Source organism: Tachyglossus aculeatus, chromosome 16 (genome assembly GCF_015852505.1).
Source record: "Tachyglossus aculeatus isolate mTacAcu1 chromosome 16, mTacAcu1.pri, whole genome shotgun sequence".
NCBI classification, from domain to species: Eukaryota; Metazoa; Chordata; class Mammalia; order Monotremata; family Tachyglossidae; genus Tachyglossus; species Tachyglossus aculeatus.
Genome location: NC_052081.1, coordinates 4,743,905 through 4,764,847, shown reverse-complemented (window position 1 = coordinate 4,764,847; position 20,943 = coordinate 4,743,905). Strand labels below are relative to the sequence as shown.

Here is a 20,943-nt window from a genome sequence, read left to right as displayed (position 1 = left end):
AACAAGGTGATCAGGTTGTCCCAAGGGGGGCTCACAGTCTTCATTCCCATTTTACAGATGAGGTCACTGAGGCCCAGAGAAGTTAAGTGACTTGCCCAAAGTCACACAGCTGATAAGTGGTGGAGCTGGGATTTGAACCCATGACCTCTGACTCCAAAGCCCATGCTCTTTCCACTGAGCCATGCTACTTCAATAATAATAATAATGGTATTTGTTAAGTGCTTACTATGGGCAAAGCTTTGTTCTAAGCGCTGGGGGGGATACAAGGCAATCAGGTTGTCCCACGTGGGGCTCACAGTCTTAATCCCCATTTGACAGATGAGGTAACTGAGGCACAGAGAAGTGAAGCAACTTGCCCAAAGTCACACAGCTGACAATTGGCGGAGCTGGGATTTGAACCCCTGACCTCTGGCTCCAAAACCCGTGCTCTTTCCACTGAGCCATACTGTACCCTCCCCCCCCCCCACAAAGCGCTTAGAATAGTACATAGTAAGCACTTAACAAACACCATCATCATTATTATTATGAACTTATAGTCTAGAGGGGGAGACAGGCAGTAGAAATAAATAAATGACAGATATGGGTAGATGTTTTGTGGGGCTGGGGAAGGGGGATTCATTCATTCAATGCTATTACTCTATTTATTTTACTTGTACATATCTATTCTATTTATTTTATTTTGTCCGTATATTTGGTTTTGTTCTCTGTCTCCCCTTTTTAGACTGAGCCCACTGCTGGGTAGGGACTGTCTCTATATGTTGCCAACTTGTACTTCCCAAGCGCTTAGTACAGTGCTCTGCACACAGTAAGCACTCAATACGATTGATGGTGATGATGATTTACTGAGTGCCTACTGTGTGCAGAGCACTGTACTAAGCGCTTGGAAAGTACAATTCGGCAATAGATAGAGACAGTCCCTACCCAACAAGGGGATGGATAATGGGAGCAAGCCAGGGCGACGCAAAAGGGAGTGGAAGAAAAGGAAAAGAGGGCTTAGTCAGGGAAGGCCTCCTGGAGGAGATGTGCTTTCAATAAGGCTTTGAAGGGAGGAGCAGAGTGGTGGTTTGTCCAATATGAGGAGGGAGGGCGTCCCAGGCCAGAGGCAGGACATGGGTGAGAGGTTGGCAGCGAGAGAGACGAGATGGAGGGGCAGTTAGGAGGTTGGCATTAGAGGAGTGAAGTGAGGTAGAGGGTAAGGGGATTAACTGCTTTCAAGCCGATGGTGAGTCCTTTCTGTTTGCTGCAGAGGTGCTGATGGGCACCCTTTGAGGTGCTCCTGCCGTCTGGGGTCTCTGATGATCAATCAATCATATTTATTGAGCGCTTACTATGTGCAGAGCACTGTACTAAGCCCTTGGGAAGTACAAATTGGCAACATATAGAGACAGTCCCTACCCAACATTGGGCTCACAGTCTAAAAGGGGGAGACAGAGAAAAAAAAAAACCAAACCAAACATGCTAACAAAATAAAATAAATAGAATAGATATGTACAAGTAAAATAAATAAATAAATAGAGTAATAAATATGTACAAACATATATACATATATACAGGCGCTGTGGGGAAGGGAAGGAGGTAAGATGGGGGGGACGGAGAGGGGGATGAGGGGGAGAGGAAGGAAGGGGCTCAGTTTGGGAAGGCCTCCTGGAGGAGGTGAGCTCTCAGCAGGGCCTTGAAGGGAGGAAGAGAGCTAGCTTGGCGGAGGGGCAGAGGGAGGGCATTCCGGGCCCGGGGGAGGACGTGGGCCGGGGGTCGATGGCGGGACAGGCGAGAACGAGGTACGGTGAGGAGATTAGTGGCGGAGGAGCGGAGGGTGTGGGCTGGGCTGGAGAAGGAGAGAAGGGAGGTGAGGGAGGAGGGGGCGAGGGGATGGACAGCCTTGAAGCCCAGGGTGAGGAGATGATGGTGATGATGGCATCTGTTAAGCACTTACTATGTGCAAAGCACTGTTCTAAGCTCTGGGGGGGATACAGGGTGATCAGGTTGTCCCTCGTGGGGCTCACGGTCTTAATCCCCATTTTAATAATAATAATGTTGGCAAGGGTGATCAGGTTGTCCCTCGTGGGGCTCACAGTCTTAATCCCCATTTTAATAATAATAATGTTGGCATTTTGTTCAGCGCTTACTATGTGCAAAGCACTGTTCTGAGCGCTGGGGGGGATACAAAGCGATCAGGTTGTCCCACGTGGGGTTCACAGTCCTAATCCCCATTTTACAGATGAGGTAACTGAGGCTCAGAGAAGCTAAGTGACGTGCCCAAAGTCACACAGCAGACATGTGGCAGAGCCGGGACCAGATGAAGTAACTGAGGCCCAGAGAAGTGAAGCGACTTGCCCAAAGTCACACAGCTGTCAAGTGGCGGAGCCGGGATTAGAACCCAGGACCTCTGGCTCCCAAGCCCGGGCTTTTTCCACTGAGCCACGCTGCTTCCATGCTTGGGGAGGAAGGGTGGGCCGGCTTTCCCGTGGGCAGTGACGACTCATTTTCCCCCTGTAGGACTTGGAGGAGGCGGAGAGACTGATGCAGCAGGTGAACCGGAATCTGGCCGTTTGGGCCGAGAGGACGGGACAGCCGGAGAAACTGGCCCAGGTGAGGCCCCGTTCAGGAGGCGCCCCATCTTCCTTCCCCTCACCCAAGGGCAACCTTTCCCCACTTCTCCCTCTCTGGTACCTTTATAATATAATAACGATGGCATTTATTAAGCGCTTACTATGTGCAAAGCACTGTTCTAAGTGCCGGGGAGGTTACAAGATGATCAGGTTGTCCCACGTGGGGCTCACAGTCTTAATCCCCATTTTATCATCATCATCAATCGTATTTATTGAGCGCTTACTATGTGCAGAGCACTGTACTAAGCGCTTGGGAAGTACAAATTGGCAACATATAGAGACCGTCCCTACCCAACAGCGGGCTCACAGTCTAAAAGGGGGAGACAGAGAACAAAACCAAACTAACAAAATAAAACAGATATGTACAAGTAAAATAAATAAATAAAACCGAGGCCGATTAGTATCATCAGTCAGTGGTCTTTCTGAGTGTTTGCTGTGTGCAGAGCACTGCGTTAAGGGCTTACCAAAGCGTTTATTAAGAACCTACCAAGTACCAAGCCCGAAAAACAAGCAAATGGGTTTTAGAGCCAATTAAACCAAAGTGGTCTTTGGAAGACCAAATGACTTAGATTAGCACATTTTGGACACGTAACTAGGAAGGACCGAAGAAGATGCTAATGGTAGGGAAAGTCCAGGGAAAATGTGGAAGAGGCAGATTGGCAGCTAGATGGACGGAGACCATAACGATGATTACGGAAGAACCGTTAGGTTACGGATTATGGCAGAATCAATCAATCAATCAATCGTATTTATTGAGCGCTTACTGTGTGCAGAGCACTGTACTAAGAAGACGGGACACTCGAGAAAATCATAGAGTCGTTCTGAATCGGAAATGACTCGACTGCACTTGATAATAGTAATAATCAATCAATCGTATTTATTGAGCGCTTACTGTGTGCAGAGCACTGTACTAAGCGCTTGGGAAGTACAAGTTGGCAACATATAGAGACAGTCCCTACCCAACAGTGGGCTCACAGTCTAAAAGGGGGAGACAGAGAACAAAACCAAACATACTAACAAGATAAAATAAATAGAATAGATATGTACAAGTAAAATAAATACATAAATAGAGTAATAAATATGTACAAACATATATATATACTTATATATAATAAGTACCAAGCATGAGGTAATCGGGTTGGACACAGTCCTTGCCCCTCATGGGGACAGGTAGGGAGAGCAAGTGTCTTTTTACCATTTTGTAGATGTGGTTGAGAAAACGGGTGCCTTATGCCCAGTTTACAGATTGTGGTATTTGTTAAATGTGTACTATGTGCCAAGCACTGTACTAAACTCTGGGGTAGATGCAGAGAAATTGGGTCAGGCATAGTCTGGGTCCTGCATGAAGTTCACAGTCTGAGAGGACAGATATTAAGCCCCTATTTTACAGATGAGGAAACGGTCACAGAGAAGTCAGCAGGTGAATAGCAAACTGGGATTAGAACCCAGGTCCTCTGTCTCCCAAGCCTGTGCTCTTCCCACTGGACCATGCTGCTCCACATGAGGGAACTCAACCCCAGAGAGGTTGTGATCTCCACAAAGTTGCACAGCAGGGCCGTGGCAGAGCTGGGATTAGAACCCAGGTTTTCTAGAAAAGCGGCGTGGCTCAGTGGAAAGAGCCCGGGCTTGGGAGTCAGAGGTCGTGGGTTCTAATCCCGACTCCGCCACTTATCAGCTCTGCGACTTGGGCAAGTCACTTAACTTCTCTGTGCCTCAGTTACCTCATCTGTAAAATGGGGATGAAGACTGTGAGCCCCAGGTGGGACAACCTGATTACCTTATATTTCCCCCAGTGCTTATAACAGTGCTTGGCACATAGTAAGTGCTTAACAAATACCCTCATTATTATTATTATTATTCTAACTCCCGGCTCCCTCCCTGGTGGTCATCTGCTTGGGCAGATGGAGTGGAAAACTGAGGCTGGCTCTCTCCTTTCCCCCAGGTGTGGAGTCACTTCCAGGAACGCATGGCTCTTGTCTCTTTCACCTCCCAGTCTCTGTCCCGGCTGAACCAGCCGTCCCCTTGATGCGGAGGGAAGCTATCAGGAGCCACTTTCCAAAGACGGGGAAAAGCGCCAGGTTCCATCTCAACCTCCCTCCTGGAAATAAAAGGTTCTCATCCTCTCCGTGGTCCTGCCCCTGATTGCCGATGAGGTGTTTAGGGGTGGATGGGAGGACCTTGTCTGCTCCTTCCTGGTCGTTCAATCAGTCAGTCAGTGGTATCTATTGAGCGCTTGCTGTGTCAGAGGACTGGACTAAGCGCTGGGGAAAGTACAGTACAATGAAGTCAGTAGGCAAGATCCATCCTTGCTCTCAGGTTGCAGAAGCAGCAGGGCTCCTAGGTTCTACCCACCCTCTGAGGAGAGACACCATTACGTCCCCGGAGTCTGCCCTTTTTCTGGGATGCAGTTCTGCATGGCGGCACATATACTGCACCCTGAGTCCCCAACACACCCACAAACCCCAGCTTAGCCAGCCTGGAAGTCCCCCAGGGACTAACACAGCCCAAGAATTCCCTTTCCCGAAACATCAGAAGCTTTCAGCATCCTGACGAGCTGAATTAACTCCACCCCTTCCGGGCGGTCCACTGAAACATGGCTAGAGCCCCCTCCTCAAGAGAGAGAACGGTTTCCTCTTAGAGACTGCCCCTTCTCACCAGCTTTTTCCTCTGGGGTCGGCAGGTAAAAGCTGAACTGCTCTGGCTGTGGCTGGATCTGGTAGAGGGTGGGTGGGGGTGGTTTGGGGAGGGTGGAACTGCGAGGTCAGCTCCCTTCTCCTGGCCGAGATTCGGTCTCTGGCACCTCCCGTTAATGGGTCCCTCACGGAATTCCCCTTCCCGGACCAGAAGTGTTGGCCTGGAGCATTCTGGTCCGGAAGCCCCTGCCTGCAGGGGTGACCGTTGAGGTGGGCAAATGTGAATTTGAGGCTGTCATCACCCCAGCCCGGGTGGACTGACGTGGGGGAGACTGAGGCACAGTACCACCTCGTACTCAGAGACACATCCACCAACTCGCCCCACTTGGTCAAAGTTACCCTGTGGGAGGAGGCGATGGCCCGGTAGGTGGTGGGGGAGGGGGACCCAGCATTGGACCCTGGAGCTATGGGTAACCCCTAAACCTTCACGCAAGGTGCCGAGATAAGCTGAGTTTCACCTCTTCTTCATCACAAGGTGGAGAGCAGGATGGAGACGTTTGTAAAGACATCATCATCATCATCATCAATCGTATTTATTGAGCGCTTACTGTGTGCAGAGCACTGTACTAAGCACTTGGGAAGTACAAGTTGGCAACATATAGAGACAGTCCCTACCCAACAGTGGGCTCACAGTCTAAAAGGGGGAGACAGAGAACAAAACCAAACATACTAACAAAATAAAATAAATAAATAGAATAGACATGCGGTGGAACGGGGGGAATCTGGGAGTCGCAGGAATGGTCGCATCTATCCCAGTTCCAATACCGCTCCCGACACATTTTCCTCCCTACTCTCTCAGACTTGCCGTCTCTCCCAGTTCGCTCACACTGCCTCTTCCCACCCATGTTCCCTGCCTCTCCTGGTTATAGCTGCAGAGGGGGGACCAGGGGCAGGGAGGAAGCTGAGGGTCAGAGGTGATGTACTAAAGAGAGACTGGGTGATGGGTGGCCACGATGGAGAGAAGCCCTCTGAGCTCCCACACATCCTCCCTGCCCAAACTGGGCACCTGTCCCACTCTGTGCCAATGGCTTTGAGCCACCTCAGCGGGCAGCTCAAGATCAGTCAATCAATCAATCGTATTTATTAAGCGCTTACTGTGTGCAGAGCACTGTACTAAGCGGTTGGGAAGTACAAGTTGGCAACATATAGAGACAGTCCCGACCCAACAGTGGGCTCACAGTCTCAAAGGGGGAGACGGAGAACAAAACCAAACATACTAACAAAGGCAGGAGGTGGAGAGTCTGGGAGACTCTGGGAGACTCTGGGAGTCTCTGGGAGTCTGGGAGACTCCTGACAGGAGCCGTCAGGACTTGGCGTATAATAAGAGGTTTTATTCCCGGCTCAACCACTTGTCTGCTGTGTGACCATGGACAGAAAGCCCTGGCGTCCACGGGAGGAAGAAGTGTTCAAGCTGCCTGTGACTGCACCTGTATATATTTGTCCAGATTTATTACTCTATTTATTTTACTTTTACGTATTTACTATTCTATTTATTTTGTTAATGATGTGCATCTAGCTATAATTCTATTTGTTCTGATGATTTTGACATCTGTCTACATGTTTTGTTTTGTTGCCTGTCTCCCCCTTCTAGACTGTAAGCCCGTTGTTGGGTAGGGACCGTCTCTATATGTTGCTGACTTGTGCTTCCCAAGTGCTTAGTACAGTGCTCTGCACACAGTAAGCGCTCAATAAATACAATTGAATGAATGAGTGAATGAATGAGAGCCAATCTCTCCAGCCCGGAGTCAAGAGATGTCCCTGGGAGGAGAGATGGTCAGTTATATTTATTGAGCGCTTACCGTATGTAGAGCACTGTACGGAGCGCTTGGGAAAGTACAGTTGAACAAGCAACAGACACATCCCCTGCCAAGTGCTAAGAGGTAGGGGGGAAAAAGGAGGTGAGGGGGCCGAGAGAAGCCACAGGGACGTGGCTTCCACCGCCTGGGCCCGCGGGGACGGTCACCGAACCATCTTCCGCCTGGCCATCCTGTCAGAGACAGTCGAAAGAGGGTGGCGACGGGCTCCGGACCAGAGTAAAGGTCTCCAGAGCCATAGAGCCTCCCAGCTGACCATCCAGCTGACCCTTCCCGGACGCTACATCCGACTCCTCGAGTTGTTCCTCGGCATCACTCGCGGGTTCCACTCAACAGCAGGCGTCGAGGCGGGATCCCAGGTAATCAATCAATCAATCAATCGTATTTATTGAGCGCTTACTATGTGCAGAGCACTGTACTAAGCGCTTGGGAAGTACAAATTGGCAACACATAGAGACAGTCCCTACCCAACAGTGGGCTCACAGTCTAAAAGGGGGAGACAGAGAACGGAACCAAACATACCAACAAAATAAAATAAATAGGATAGAAATGTACAAGTAAAATAAATAGAGTAATAAATATGTACAACCATATATACATATATACAGGTGCTGTGGGGAAGGGAAGGAGGTAAGATGGGGGGATGGAGAGGGGGACGAGGGGGAGAGGAAGGAAGGGGCTCAGTGTGGGAAGGCCTCCTGGAGGAGGTGAGCTCTCAGCAGGGCCTTGAAGGGAGGAAGAGAGCTAGCTTGGCGGAGGGGCAGAGGGAGGGCATTCCAGGCCCGGGGGATGACGTGGGCCGGGGGTCGACGGCGGGACAGGCGAGAACGAGGTACGGTGAGGAGATTAGCGGTGGAGGAGCGGAGGGTGCGGGCTGGTAACTAGGTCGGTCTCTGGCCCTGAAGCCGGGCTCACTTCAACACTGCTGCGCTGCGAAGAGAAGCGATGACCGGAGCGCACCCAGCAACCTCTCCTGGCTGGCGAGGTGAAATTGGGTGGGAAAAAGAAGCGAGGGGGACCGAAGGAACGTCCTAAGGGTCCAATAAGTCAAAACACCAGACGGTGCTGCATCCCAGCTGAGAATCGGGCGGTAGGTACTGTAGAAAAGCAAGGGGGACCGAAGGAACGTCCTAAGGGTCCAATAAGTCAAAACACCAGACGGTGCTGCATCCCAGCTGAGAATCGGGCAGTAGGTACTGTAGAAAAGCGAGGGGGACCGTAGGAACGTCCTAAGGATCCCAATAAGTCAAAACACCAGACGGTGCTGCATCCCAGCTGGGAATCGGGCGGTAGGTCCGGCAGAAAAGCAGTGTGGCCTAATGGATAGAGCACAGACCTGTGCGTCAAAAGGACCAAGCTCTGCTACTTGTCTCTGCGGCCGTTTGTGCGAGTCGCTTCATTTCTCTGGGCCTCGGTTTCCTCCTCTTCCGTGCAATAGGGATTAAGACTGTGAGCCCCACGTGGGACAGGGACTGTGTCCAACACGATTAGCTAGTGTCCACCCCAGCGCTCAGAAAGGGGCCTGTCGCATAATAAGTGATTGACAAGGTCTCCCCGTTTTAGACTGTGAGCCCACTATTGGGTAGGGACTGTCTCTATATGTTGCCAACTTGTACTTCCCAAGCGCTTAGTACAGTGCTCTGCACACAGTAAGCGCTCAATAAATACGATTGATGATGATGACAAATACCATAAAAAAACAAGTAGGCCTGCTTGGTGTACTGTAAACGAAATACAGCACTGCTTTTTGAGCGACAGCGGTGTAAGGATCGTGGAAGAAGGCTGTAAAAATGAAATGGAACCAGGTGCGGCGGACAACTAAATGACAGCACAAGAGATGGCTTTGGTAAGCGCTTAATACAGTGCTCTGCACACAGTAAGTGCTCAATAAATACGATTGATTGATTGATTATGTGCCCGGTGGGGCTGGCAATGAGGGACCAACAAAGACCTTTTCAGCCACCCACTCTACATCTCCATCTATGGCATTGTCTTCAAGCAGGCAAAACAGCTAGAGAAGCTGCGTGGCCTGCTGGAGAGAGCGCGGTCCTGGGTTCTAATCGCGCCTCCACCACTAGTTTGGGCAAGTCGCTTCACTTCTCTGTGCCTCAGTTCCCTCATCTGTAAAATGGGGATTAAGACTGTGAACCCCAGTTGGAGCAGGGTCTGTGCCCAACTCGATAGGTGTGCATCCACCGCAGCGCTTAGTACAATGCCTGGCACATAGTAAGCACTTAACAAATACCGTTATTATTATTATAGTAAGCACTTAATAAATACCATGGGAAAAAGTTGACATTCCCTGTCCACAAGGAGCTTGTTCTTCAGTGGGGAGATGATGTAAAAACATAAAGGTGTACCAGATACCTAAGATATTATTATTATTACTGGAAAACAAATAGGGGAAAATAAGTGAAGAAGTGGACAAAACCGAGGAGGAGAGCTCAATGGTAAAGAATTAATGAGGGTCAAATGTTCAGTAGAAACCAAATGAGTTATTCATTCAGTCGTATTTATTGAGCGCTTACTGTCTGCGGGGCACTGTACTGAGCGCTTGGCAAGTACAATTCAGCAACAAGTAGAGACAATCCCTGCTCACAACGGGCTCACAGTCTAGAAGCCGGAGTTAGACTCTCCTGAGATATTTGAATAATAATGATGATATTTGTTAAGCGCTTACTATGGGCCAAGACCATTGGGCACTTGAGACTTCATTAAATCTCTGCCGGCAGCACTTAGCACAGTGCCTGGCACGTAGTAAGCAGCGCGGCTCAGTGGAAAAGAGCCTGGGCTTTGGAGTCAGAGGTCATGGGTTCAAATCCCGGCTCTGCCATTTGTCAGCTGTGTGACTTTGGGCAAGTCACTTAACTTCTCTGGGCCTCAGTTCCCTCATCTGTAAAATGGGGATGAAAATTGTGAGCCCCCAGTGGGGCAACCTGATCACTTTGTAACCTCCCCAGCACTTAGAACAGTGCTTTGCACATAGTAAGCGCTTAATAAATGCCATTATTATTATGGAGAAGGGAGGAAGTCAAAAAATTTGGAACGATCAAATCAATCAATGGTATTTATTGAGTGCATACAATGTGCAAAGGCAGGCACGTTCCCTGCCCAACAAAACCCCTCCAAAATCACTGTCATAAACATGATGACTTGATGACATGATGATTAAAACCTTGGGAGGAAAGTGATGTGAAAATAAATTTAAGTAACAGGAAGACCTTAAGAGGCTTGTAAAATTACAGAGCTCAATACCTAGAATGTGGGAAGGGATGCAACTTTGGATTCCCTTGTTCGTGGTTTTATATTGGCTTTTTGGGCTGTATTTAGCTGTCTATTTTAAAGAGATTTATTTGCAGTTCTTGGAGGCAACAAGTTTGACTAACTGATTTTGGTGTCCCTTTCAGGTGTAGGAGTCTGAACTAACTTGATTTTCTTTTGTACCTGTATATATGTATATATGTTTGTACATGTTTATTACTCTATTTATTTATTTATTTATTTATTTTACTTGTATATATCTATTCTATTTATTTTATTTTGTTAATATGTTTGGTTTTGTTCTCTGTCTCCCCCTTCTAGACTGTGAGCCCACTGTTGGGTGGGGACTGTCTCTATATGTTGCTAACTTGTACTTCCCAAGCGCTTAGTACAGTGCTCTGCACACAGTAAGCGCTAAATAAATACGATTGATTGATTATTCCTCTATTTATTTATTTACTTGTACATATCTATTCTATTTATTTTATTTTGTTAGTATGTTTGGTTTTGTTCTCTGTCTCCCCCGTATATATGTATATATGTTTGTACATATTTATTACTCTATTTATTTATTTATTTTACTTGTACATATCTATTCTATTTATTTTATTTTGTTAGTATGTTTGGTTTTGTTCTCTGTCTCCCCCTGTATATATGTATATATGTTTGTACATATTTATTACTCTATTTATTTATTTATTTATTTATTTTACTTGTACATATCTATTCTATTTATTTTATTTTGTTAGTATGTTTGGTTTTGTTCTCTGTCTCCCCCTTTTAGACTGTGAGCCCACTGTTGGGTAGCGACTGTCTCTATATGTTGCCAACTTGTACTTCCCAAGTGCTTAGTACAGTGCTCTGCACACAGTAAGCGCTCAATAAATACGATGGATTGATTGATTGATTAATTGATTGATGATGAGAGCGGGAGGGAAAAATAGAAATATCCTCCCGGCTCCTTCACCAGATTCCTCTTCCCGTTCTTAGGTTCCCAAAAATCGGAATAAGACATCTAAATCAAGAAAGCATGAATGAGAGGCTCAACGGTATTACAGGGAGAAGCCAAGGCAAGGACCTACATGAATATCAGTAAGTAAAATAACAATTTAAACATATTCCTGCTGCTTTGAGGCAACATTGCCAAATATCTTATAAACCTTATTTTCAGCTAGTAAATTGTAACAACCACGTTGGCTCGTTGGTCTAGGGGTATGATTCTCGCTTAGGGTGCGAGAGGTCCCGGGTTCAAATCCCGGACGAGCCCTGTGGTTTTATTTTTATTTAATTTTTTCCTCCTCTCTCGAGCAACAACAACAATCGTATTTATTGAGCGCTTACTATGTGCAGAGCACTGTACTAAGCGCTTGGGAAGTACAAATTGGCAACTTATAGAAACAGTCCCTACCCAACAGTGGGCTCACAGTCTAAAAGGGGGAGAGAGAGAACGAAACCAAACATACTGACAAAATAAAATAAATAGAATAGATATGTACAAGTAAAATAAATCAATAAATAGAGTAATAAATAGGTACAAACATGACATTGAGTTTTCAAACCAAGGCAGCCTTTACGTCTAAACGCTGTTCAAAGCTTGCAACCTCGAAAGGTTATATTTTTTGAAGCCTGCTGTTTGGGGGTAATGTGTGTGTGAGATAAGCGCTTAGAACAGTGCTTTGCACGTAGTAAGCGCTTAACAAATACCATCATTATTATTATTAGATAAGGGAGGCTATGTCCTTTTTGGGGGGAGGGGGTGTGTGTCCTTTTTATAGGTTTTTTTTGTGTGGGATGGGTGTGGGCCTTCCTTGCAGCCTCCCCGTTCTGGGGAGGGAGAGGAGGATCTCCTAAATAGATGTCGGGTAGATGGGAAAAATAAGGCCTGCTGGAGGAGGGGAGGGGTAAGAAGAAGGAAAGAAAATTAAAAATAATTTATGACTCTATTTTACGTGTACCTATTTACTATTCTATTTATTTTATTTTGTTAATATGTTTGGTTTTGTTGTCTATCTCCTCCTTCTAGACTGTGAGCCCAGTGTTGGGTAGGGACCGTCTCTATATTGTTGCCAACTTGTACTTCCCAAGCGCTTAGTCCAGTGCTCTGCACACAGTAAGCGCTCAATAAATACGATTGAATGAATGAATGAAGGAAAGAAAATTAAAAATAATTTATGACTATATTTATTTTACTTGTATCTATTTACTATTCTATTTATTTTATTTTGTTAATATGTTTGGTTTCGTTGACGGTCTCCCCCTTCTAGACTGTAAGCCCGCCGTTGGTTAGGGACCGTCTCTATATTGTTGCCAACTTGTACTTCCCAAGCGCTTAGTCCAGTGCTCTGCACACAGTAAGCGCTCAATAAATACGATTGAATGAATGTCGGATAGATGGGAAAAATAAAGCTTGCTGGAGGAGGGGAGAGGGAAGGAGGGGGAAGAAGAAGGAAAGAAAATTAAATATAATTTATGACTATTTTACTTATACCTATTTACTATTCTATTTATTTTATTTTGTTAATATGTTTTGTTTTGTTGTCTGTCTCCTCCTTCTAGACTGTGAGCCCAGTGTTGGGTAGGGACCGTCTCTATATTGTTGCCAACTTGTACTTCCCAAGCGCTTAGTCCAGTGCTCTGCACACAGTAAGCGCTCAATAAATACCATTGAATGAGTGAATGAAGAAAGAAAGAAAATTAAAAATAATTTATGACTATTTTACTTGTACCTATTTAATGTTTTATTTATTTTATTTAGTTAATATGTTTGGTTTTGTTGTCTGTCTCCCCCTTCTAGACTGTGAGCCCGCCGTTGGATAGGGGCCGTCTCTAGATGTTGCCAACTTGGACTTCCCAAGCGCTTAATACAGTGGTCTGCACACAGTAAGCGGTCAAAAAATAAGATTGAATGAGTGAATGAAATAATGGAAAAAAAAAATTGGGCTCGTCCGGGATTTGAACCCGGGACCTCTCGCACCCGAAGCGAGAATCATACCCCTAGACCAACGAGCCACCTCCGGTAGGAGGCGGCCCAGCGGCGCACTTCAGTATTGCCTCACTTCCGTTCGTTGGTTCGGGCCCCGCCCTCCCCTGTAGCCACGCCCCCTCCACGCGCTGCGCCCGGCCCTCCTCCCCCCCGGAGGCTGCACACGGCCCTTCGCCCAGCCCTCCAAACGGGCTGCACACGGCCCTTCGCCGCGCCCCCCGTAGGGGTGCACACGGCTCTGTGAGGGCACGCGCTAGCGGGTTTGGCGTGAGGCGATGGGAGAACGCCATATATGCATATGTATATATATATATATATATATATATATATTTTTTTTTCATTCAATCAGTCGTATTTATTGAGCGCTTACTGTGTGCAGAGCACTGTACTAAGCGCTTGGGAAGTACAAGTTGGCAACATATAGCGACGGTCCCTACCCAACAGTGGGCTCACAGTCTAGAAGGGGGAGACAGAGAATCAATCAATCAATCAATCAGTCAATCAATCGTATTTATTGAGCGCTTACTGTGTGCAGAGCACTGTACTAAGCGCTTGGGAAGTACAAGTTGGGAACATATAGAGACGGTCCCTACCCAACAGTGGGCTCACAGTCTAGAAGGGGGAGACAGAGAATCAATCAATCAATCCATCAATCGTATTTATTGAGCGCTTACTGTGTGCAGAGCACTGTACTAAGCGCTTGGGAAGTACAAGTTGGCAACATATAGAGACAGCCCCAACCCAACAGTGGGCTCACAATATATGGGAACAAAATAAAATAAATAGAATATGTACAAATAAAATAAAGAAATATTATATATTTCTTATATATATATTCACAGGTATATGTATATGTATATGTATATACAGCTATATACAGGAATATATATATGTATGCATATATGGCATTCTCCCATCCCCTCACGTCAAACCCGCCATCGCGTGCCCTCAGAATACCACCTGTATATATGTATATATGTTTGTACATATTTATTACTCTGTTTTATTTTATTTGTACTTATTCTATTTATTTTATTATTATGTTTTGGCAACATATAGAGACAGTCCCTACCCAACAGTGGGCTCACAGTCTAGAAGGGGGAGACAGAGAATCAATCAATCAATCAATCGTATTTATTGAGCACTTACTGTGTGCAGAGCACTGTACTAAGCGCTTGGGAAGTACAGGTTGGCAACATATAAAGTCCCTACCCAACAGTGGACTCACAGTCTAGAAGGGGGAGACAGAGAATCAATCAATCAATCAATCAATCAATCAATCAATCGTATTTATTGAGCGCTTACTGTGTGCAGAGCACTGTACTAAGCGCTTGGGAAGTACAGGTTGGCAACATATAGAGACAGTCCCTACCCAACAGTGGGCTCACAAAACATAGGAACATAATAAAATAAATAGAATATGTACAAATAAAATAAAGAAATATTATATATTTCTTATATATATACACACAGGCATATATATATATATGTATATGTATATACAGCTGTATACAGGTATATATATATGTATGCATATATGGCGTTCTCCCATCGCCTCACGTCAAACCCGCCATTGCGTGCCCTCAGTATACCACCTGTATATATGTATATATGTTTGTACGTATTTATTACTCTATTTTTTTATTTTATTTGTACATATTCTATTTATTTTATTTTGTTACTATGTTTTGTTTTGTTGTCTGTCTCCCCCTTCTAGACTGTGAGCCCACTGTTGGGTAGGGACCGTCTCTGGATGTTGCCAACTTGTACTTCCCGAGCGCTTAGTACAGTGCTCTGCACACAGTAAGCGCTCAATAAATACGATTGATTGAATGAATGACGGTTCTGTTGCCTGCGACTTTCTTTGGAAATTGAGCTTGGTTCCGGACCAGGCCTGACTTCCTCCCCTCGTGTTGGGATTGTGGCCCCTGTCACTCGCTAATAATAATAATAATGATGGCATTTGTTTAGCCCTTAGAACAGTGCTTTGCACATAGTTCAAGGAGGATACACGGTGATCAGATTGTCTCCCGTGGGGCTCACAGTCGTCATCCCCATTTTACAGATGTGGTCACTGAGGCACAGAGAAGTGAAGTGACTTGCCCGAAGTCACCCAGCTGACAAGTGGTGGAGCTGGGATTAGAACCCATGACCTCTGACTCCCAAGCCCGTGCTCTTTCCATTGAGCAACAATGCTTCCAATAATAGTAATTGTTGTACATAATAATAATAGTAATAATGATGGCATTTATTAAGCACTTACTATGTGCAAAGCACTGTTCTAAGCACTTGGAAGGTTACAAGGTGATCAGGTTGTCCCACGGGGGGCTCACAGTCTTCATCCCCATTTTACAGAACTGAGGCACAGAGAAGTTAAGTGACATGCCCAATGTCACACAGCTGACAAGTGGTGGAGCCAGAATTTGAACCCATGACCCCTGACTCCAAAGCCCGGGCTCTTTTTCACTGAGCCATGCTGCTTCTCCATGTTGGGACGGTGGCCCCTGTCACTCGCTAATAATAATGATAGCATTTGTTTAGCGCTTACTATGTGCAAAACACTGTTCTAAGCGCTGGGGAGGATACAAGGTGATGAGATTGTCCCACGTGGGGCTCACAGCTGTCATCCCCATTTTACAGATGCGGTCACTGAGGCACAGAGAAGTGAAGTGATTTGCCCGAAGTCACCCAGCTGACAGGTGGTGGAGATGGGATTAGAACCCATGACCTCTGACTCCCAAGCCCGGGCTCTTTCCATGGAGCCATGCTGCTTCTAATAATAATAATTGTTGTATGTGTTAGATGCTTCCTATATGTCAAGCACCGTACTAAGCGCTTAGTACTAAGTACCAAGATACAAGTTAATCAGGCCCCACATGGGGCGCAGTGTCTAAATAAGAGGGAGAACAGGGATTGAATTCCCATTTTGCAGATGAGGGAACTGAGGTACAGGGAAGTGATGATGATGATGATGGCATTTGTTAAGTGCTTACTATGTGCAAAGCTCTAAGCACTGGAGGGGACACGGTGATCAGGTTGTCCCGCATGGGGCTCACAGGCTTCATCCCCATTTTACAGATGAGGTAACTGAGGCTCCGAGAAGTTACTTGCCCAAGGTCGCACAGCAGACAAGTGGTGGAACCGGGATTAGAAGCCAGGGCCTTTAACTCCCAGGCCGGAGCTCTGTGTGGCCTCGCTTTAGAAGTAACGTGGCTTAGTGGAGAGAGCCCGGGCTTGGGAGTCGGAAGTCATGGGTTCTAATCCTAACTCTGCCACTTGTCTGCTGTGTGTCCCCGGGCAAGTCTCTTAACTTCTCTGTGCCTCAGTTCCCTCATCTGTAAAATGGGGATTAAGACCGAGAGCCCCATGTGGGACAACCTGATTACCTTGTATCTACCCCAGTACTTAGAACAATGCTTGGCACATAGTAAGTGCTTAACAAATATTATTATTAATCAATCAATCAATCAATCGTGTTTACTGAGCGCTTACTGTGTGCAGAGCACTGTACTAAGCGCTTGGGAAGTACATAAGCGCTTGGGAAGTACATTATTACCACTAGAACGCACTACTTACAATCTCAGCTGCAGCTCTCCCCATCTTCAATGCCTTTCTAAAAGGGCTTTATTATTTATTTAATTGAGCACTTACTACATTACTTTGTTTGCTGTGTTGTACTCACCCAAGCGTTTAAGTACAGTGCTCTGCATGCAGTAAGCACTCAATAAATATGATTGGTTGATTACTAGGTGTCAATCAATCAATCAATCATATTTATTGAGCGCTTACTATGTGCAGAGCACTGTGTCAAACACTGTTCTAAGTGCTGAGGTAGATACGAGTTAATTAGGTCAGACACAGTCCTTCTCCTGCATTGGAAGTGCTTACAACAGTGCTTTGCACATAGCGCTTAATAAATGCCATCATTACCTCCTTCCTCCTTACCTCCTTCCCCTCCCCACAGCATATATGTTTGTACGTATTTATTACTCTATTTATTTTGTTTGGACATATTTATTCTATTTATTTTATTTTGTTAATATGTTTTGTTTTGTTCTCTGTCTCCCCCTTCTAGACTGTGAGCCCACTGTTGGGTAGGGACCGTCTCTATATTTTGCCAACTTGTACTCCCCAAGTGCTCAGTACAGTGCTGTGCACACAGTAAGCACTCAATAAATACGATTGAATGCATGAATGAATCATTATTATTATTATTATCTAAGGGAACAGGGATAGTGTCAACCAACTCGATTGTATTATGCTTTCCCAAGCACTTCGTACAGTGCTGTGAACACAGTAAGTGCTCGATAAATACCAGTGATTGATTGATTGTCTGATTGAACAAGGTGGGCAGTAGAAGCACAATATACGCTTGGACCACTGGTTCCCAAATCAGGCACCCTTCCCTTGGGCGGACACCGACCAACCATCAGCTGGTAGCCAAAACTCTACCAGCCTAGTCTGGCTTTCCGTTGGAAACTCAGATCTAAATAATAATAATTATGGTATTTGTTAAGCGCTTACTACGTACCCAAGCACTGTTCTAAGCAATGGGGCAAGTACGAGGTCATGAGGTTGTCCCACATGGGACTCATAGTGTTAATCCCCATTTGATAATGAGGGAACTGAGGCGCAGAGAAGTGAAGTGACTTGACTAAGGCCACACACACACACAGCCTACAAGTGGAAGAATGTGTCTTTCTGTTTCAGCCTTTCCAAGCCCGACAACGGTCTCAGCTGGGCCCACCTGAAAAAGGCTTCTGTCCGAGGCTCCCAAAGCCACTTGCTTGTTTTTCCCTCCATCAATAGCCCTGTCCCCGAGGATGGTCACAAGCCTCCCTCGGAACGGGGACAATTACTTGGCAGAAATACTCTCCCTCCTCCTCTTGCAGCTGTTGCCACCCTCCCTAGATGGAGAGAGAGGCCGGGGAGAGGAGAGACGGAGAAAGGAGGGGGAAAGAGGTGGGAGAAAAGGATGGGAAAGGGAAGGAAAGGGATTAAGTGGGGAGAGGAGAGACGGGAAATGAGAGGTAATGGCGGAGGGTGGGGATGGGAGGGGGAAAAGGAGCAAACCTAAGGTTTCGCAGGAAAGCATCAAAACTTCCTTGTCTTGGTCCCTGTTTACAAGTGAAGTCTTTATGTGTAGAGATACCAGCTGTGCCAAGAAAGGATTCAGCAGAGAGGTGCCCCTGGGTTTTGCATGGTGCCTCGTAGTGCTTAGCTCCAGTTGGGACACACAAACAACACACCCACTCTTATTTCTGCGGTTCCTTTTATTTTACCAAGCCTGCATGCAGTTCCTTTTTTTTTCCCTGTCCCGCCGCCCCCCGTCCCCAGCACCAAAGTATCAGCCCCCTTCTCAGATCCGTCGGAGGGTGACGGAACCATAGTCTGTGTGCTTGGGATTGGGTAGAAGTAGATCCATCCGAGGCGCATAAGGGACCTGATTATAGGGCCAAAGAAGTTTGGAATAAGCCCGAGGAATCTGCGATCTTTGTGCGTTCAGATAATGATTCGACGTTCACCCGTGTCCGTCGCTGATATCCCTTTTCTTCTCCTCTCCTGCTTTCCTCCTCTAATAATGATTTTTGCCAGTCTCCCCTCCATTACATTAAAGCTCCTTGAGAGCAGGGTACATGAGTCTTGTTACTGTTTTACTCGCCGAAGTGTTTCACCTTGTGCTTTGCCGTCAGCAGGTGCTCAGTAAATACCATTGATTATTGATGGAGCGATTTTCCGAGGGCCAACGCCAGATTCCTGGCACCTGAATATCTGTGGGCCCACTCCCTAACCCTCCGGCTGGCCACGGGCCTGAGACCTTCCCTGACTAAGCCCTTCTTTCCTCTTCTCCCACTCCCTTCTGCATTGGCCCGACTTGCTCCCTTTATTCACCCCAACTCCCAGCCCCACAGCACTTATATCCATATCTGCAATTTTATTTCTTTCTATTAATGTCTGTCTCCCCCCTTTTGACTGGAAGCTCACTGTGGGCCGGGAATATGTCTGTTATAATGTCTGCTGTGTGACCTAGGGCAAGTGACTTCACTTCTCTGTGCCTCGATTCCCTCGTCTTTAAAATGGGGATTAAGAGTGTGAACCCTCTCCGGGACGGGGACTGTGTCCAACCAGGTTATCTTGTATCTACCCCAGCGCTTGGAACAGTGCTTGACACATAGTAAGTGCTTAACAAATACCGTCATTATTAATATTATTATCAAGTAACAGTTATTATAACAGCAGTAGTGAAGGTAGTAGAAGTCGTAGCAATAGTAGTCTAGTAGTTATAGAGGTAGAGGAGTAGAAGCCGTGTGGCTTAGAAACAGCATGGCTTAGTGGAAAGAGCCTGGGCTTGGGAAACAGAAGGTCATGGGTTCTAATCCCACCCCGCCACTTGTCTGCTGCGTCACCTTGAGCAAGCCACTTAACTTCTCGGTGCCTCAGTGACCTCATCTGTAAAATGGGGATTAAGAATGTGAGCCCCACGTGGGACAACCTGATTACCTTGTGTCTACCCCAGCGCTTAGTGCTTGGCACATAGTAAGCGCTTAACAAATACCATAATGACAATAATAATAATAGAGGTAATAGTTGTAACAGTCATAGTAAGAGTGGAGGTGGTTGTAGCATTAGTAACAATAACAGTCTGTCTCTTTCATTCATTTGTAAAATCCTTGAGGAGAGAGAAGCAGAGTGACCTAGTGGGTGGCCCGGGGAGTGAGAAGGACCTGCGTTCTGATCCCAGCTCAGCATTTGTCTGCTGTGTGACCTTGGGTAAGTCACTTAACTTCTCTGGGCCTCAGTTGTCTCAGTTGTAAAATGGGGATTAAGACTGTGAGCCCCGTGAGGGACAGGGATTGCATCCAACCCTATTTGCTTGTATCCATCCCAGCGTTTAGTTCAGTCTCTGGCACAGAGTACTTAGCAAATGTCATTATTATTATTAGTAGTAATAATGGTGTGCATTAGATGCTTGGGAGAATATTCCAGAAGCAAAACACCCTTAATGTGGTGTTTGTGGCATTTGTTAGGTGCTTTTTGTGCCAAGTACTATGGTAGAGTCTAGACTGTGAGCCCGTTGCGGGCGGGGATTGTCTCTGTTGCTGAATTGTACTTTCCAAGCGTTTAGTACAGTGCTCTGCACACAGTAAGTGCTCAATAAATACGATTGAATGAATGAATGAATGAATGAAAATAATCAGATCAGACACAGTCTCTGTCCCACATGAGGCTCACAGTCCGAAGGGAAGCGAGAACAGGTATTTAGTCGCCATTTTACAGATTCATTCATTCATTCATTCAATTGTATTTATTGAGCGCTTACTGTGTGCGGAGCACTGTACTAAGCGCTTGGGAAGTACAAGTTGGCAACATACAGAGACGGTCCCTACCCAACAGCAGGCTCACAGTCTAGAAGATGACAAATGGGGGCCCAGGGAAGTGAAGTGGCCTGCCCATAGTTAGACAGCAGACAAGTGACAGAACCAGATCAGAACCCTGGTCTTCTGACCCCCAGGTCTGTGTTCTTTCCACTAGGCCACACTGCTTCTCTACCCTCAAGAATCTTACAAAATAACGAGGAAGGC

The 20,943-nt window shown here is 46.3% G+C and overlaps 2 non-coding genes across 2 annotated transcripts; one reads left to right on the top strand and one right to left on the bottom strand.

Moving 5' to 3' along the window:
- Nucleotides 1–11,572: 11,572 nt before the first annotated feature.
- On the top strand, nucleotides 11,573–11,644 carry TRNAP-AGG. Its single transcript has one exon. It is a non-coding gene; the product is annotated as a tRNA-Pro (tRNA).
- A 1,670-nt stretch (nucleotides 11,645–13,314) lies between these two features.
- Nucleotides 13,315–13,386, bottom strand: TRNAP-CGG. Its single transcript has one exon. It is a non-coding gene; the product is annotated as a tRNA-Pro (tRNA).
- Between the last annotated feature and the right edge of the window lie 7,557 nt (nucleotides 13,387–20,943).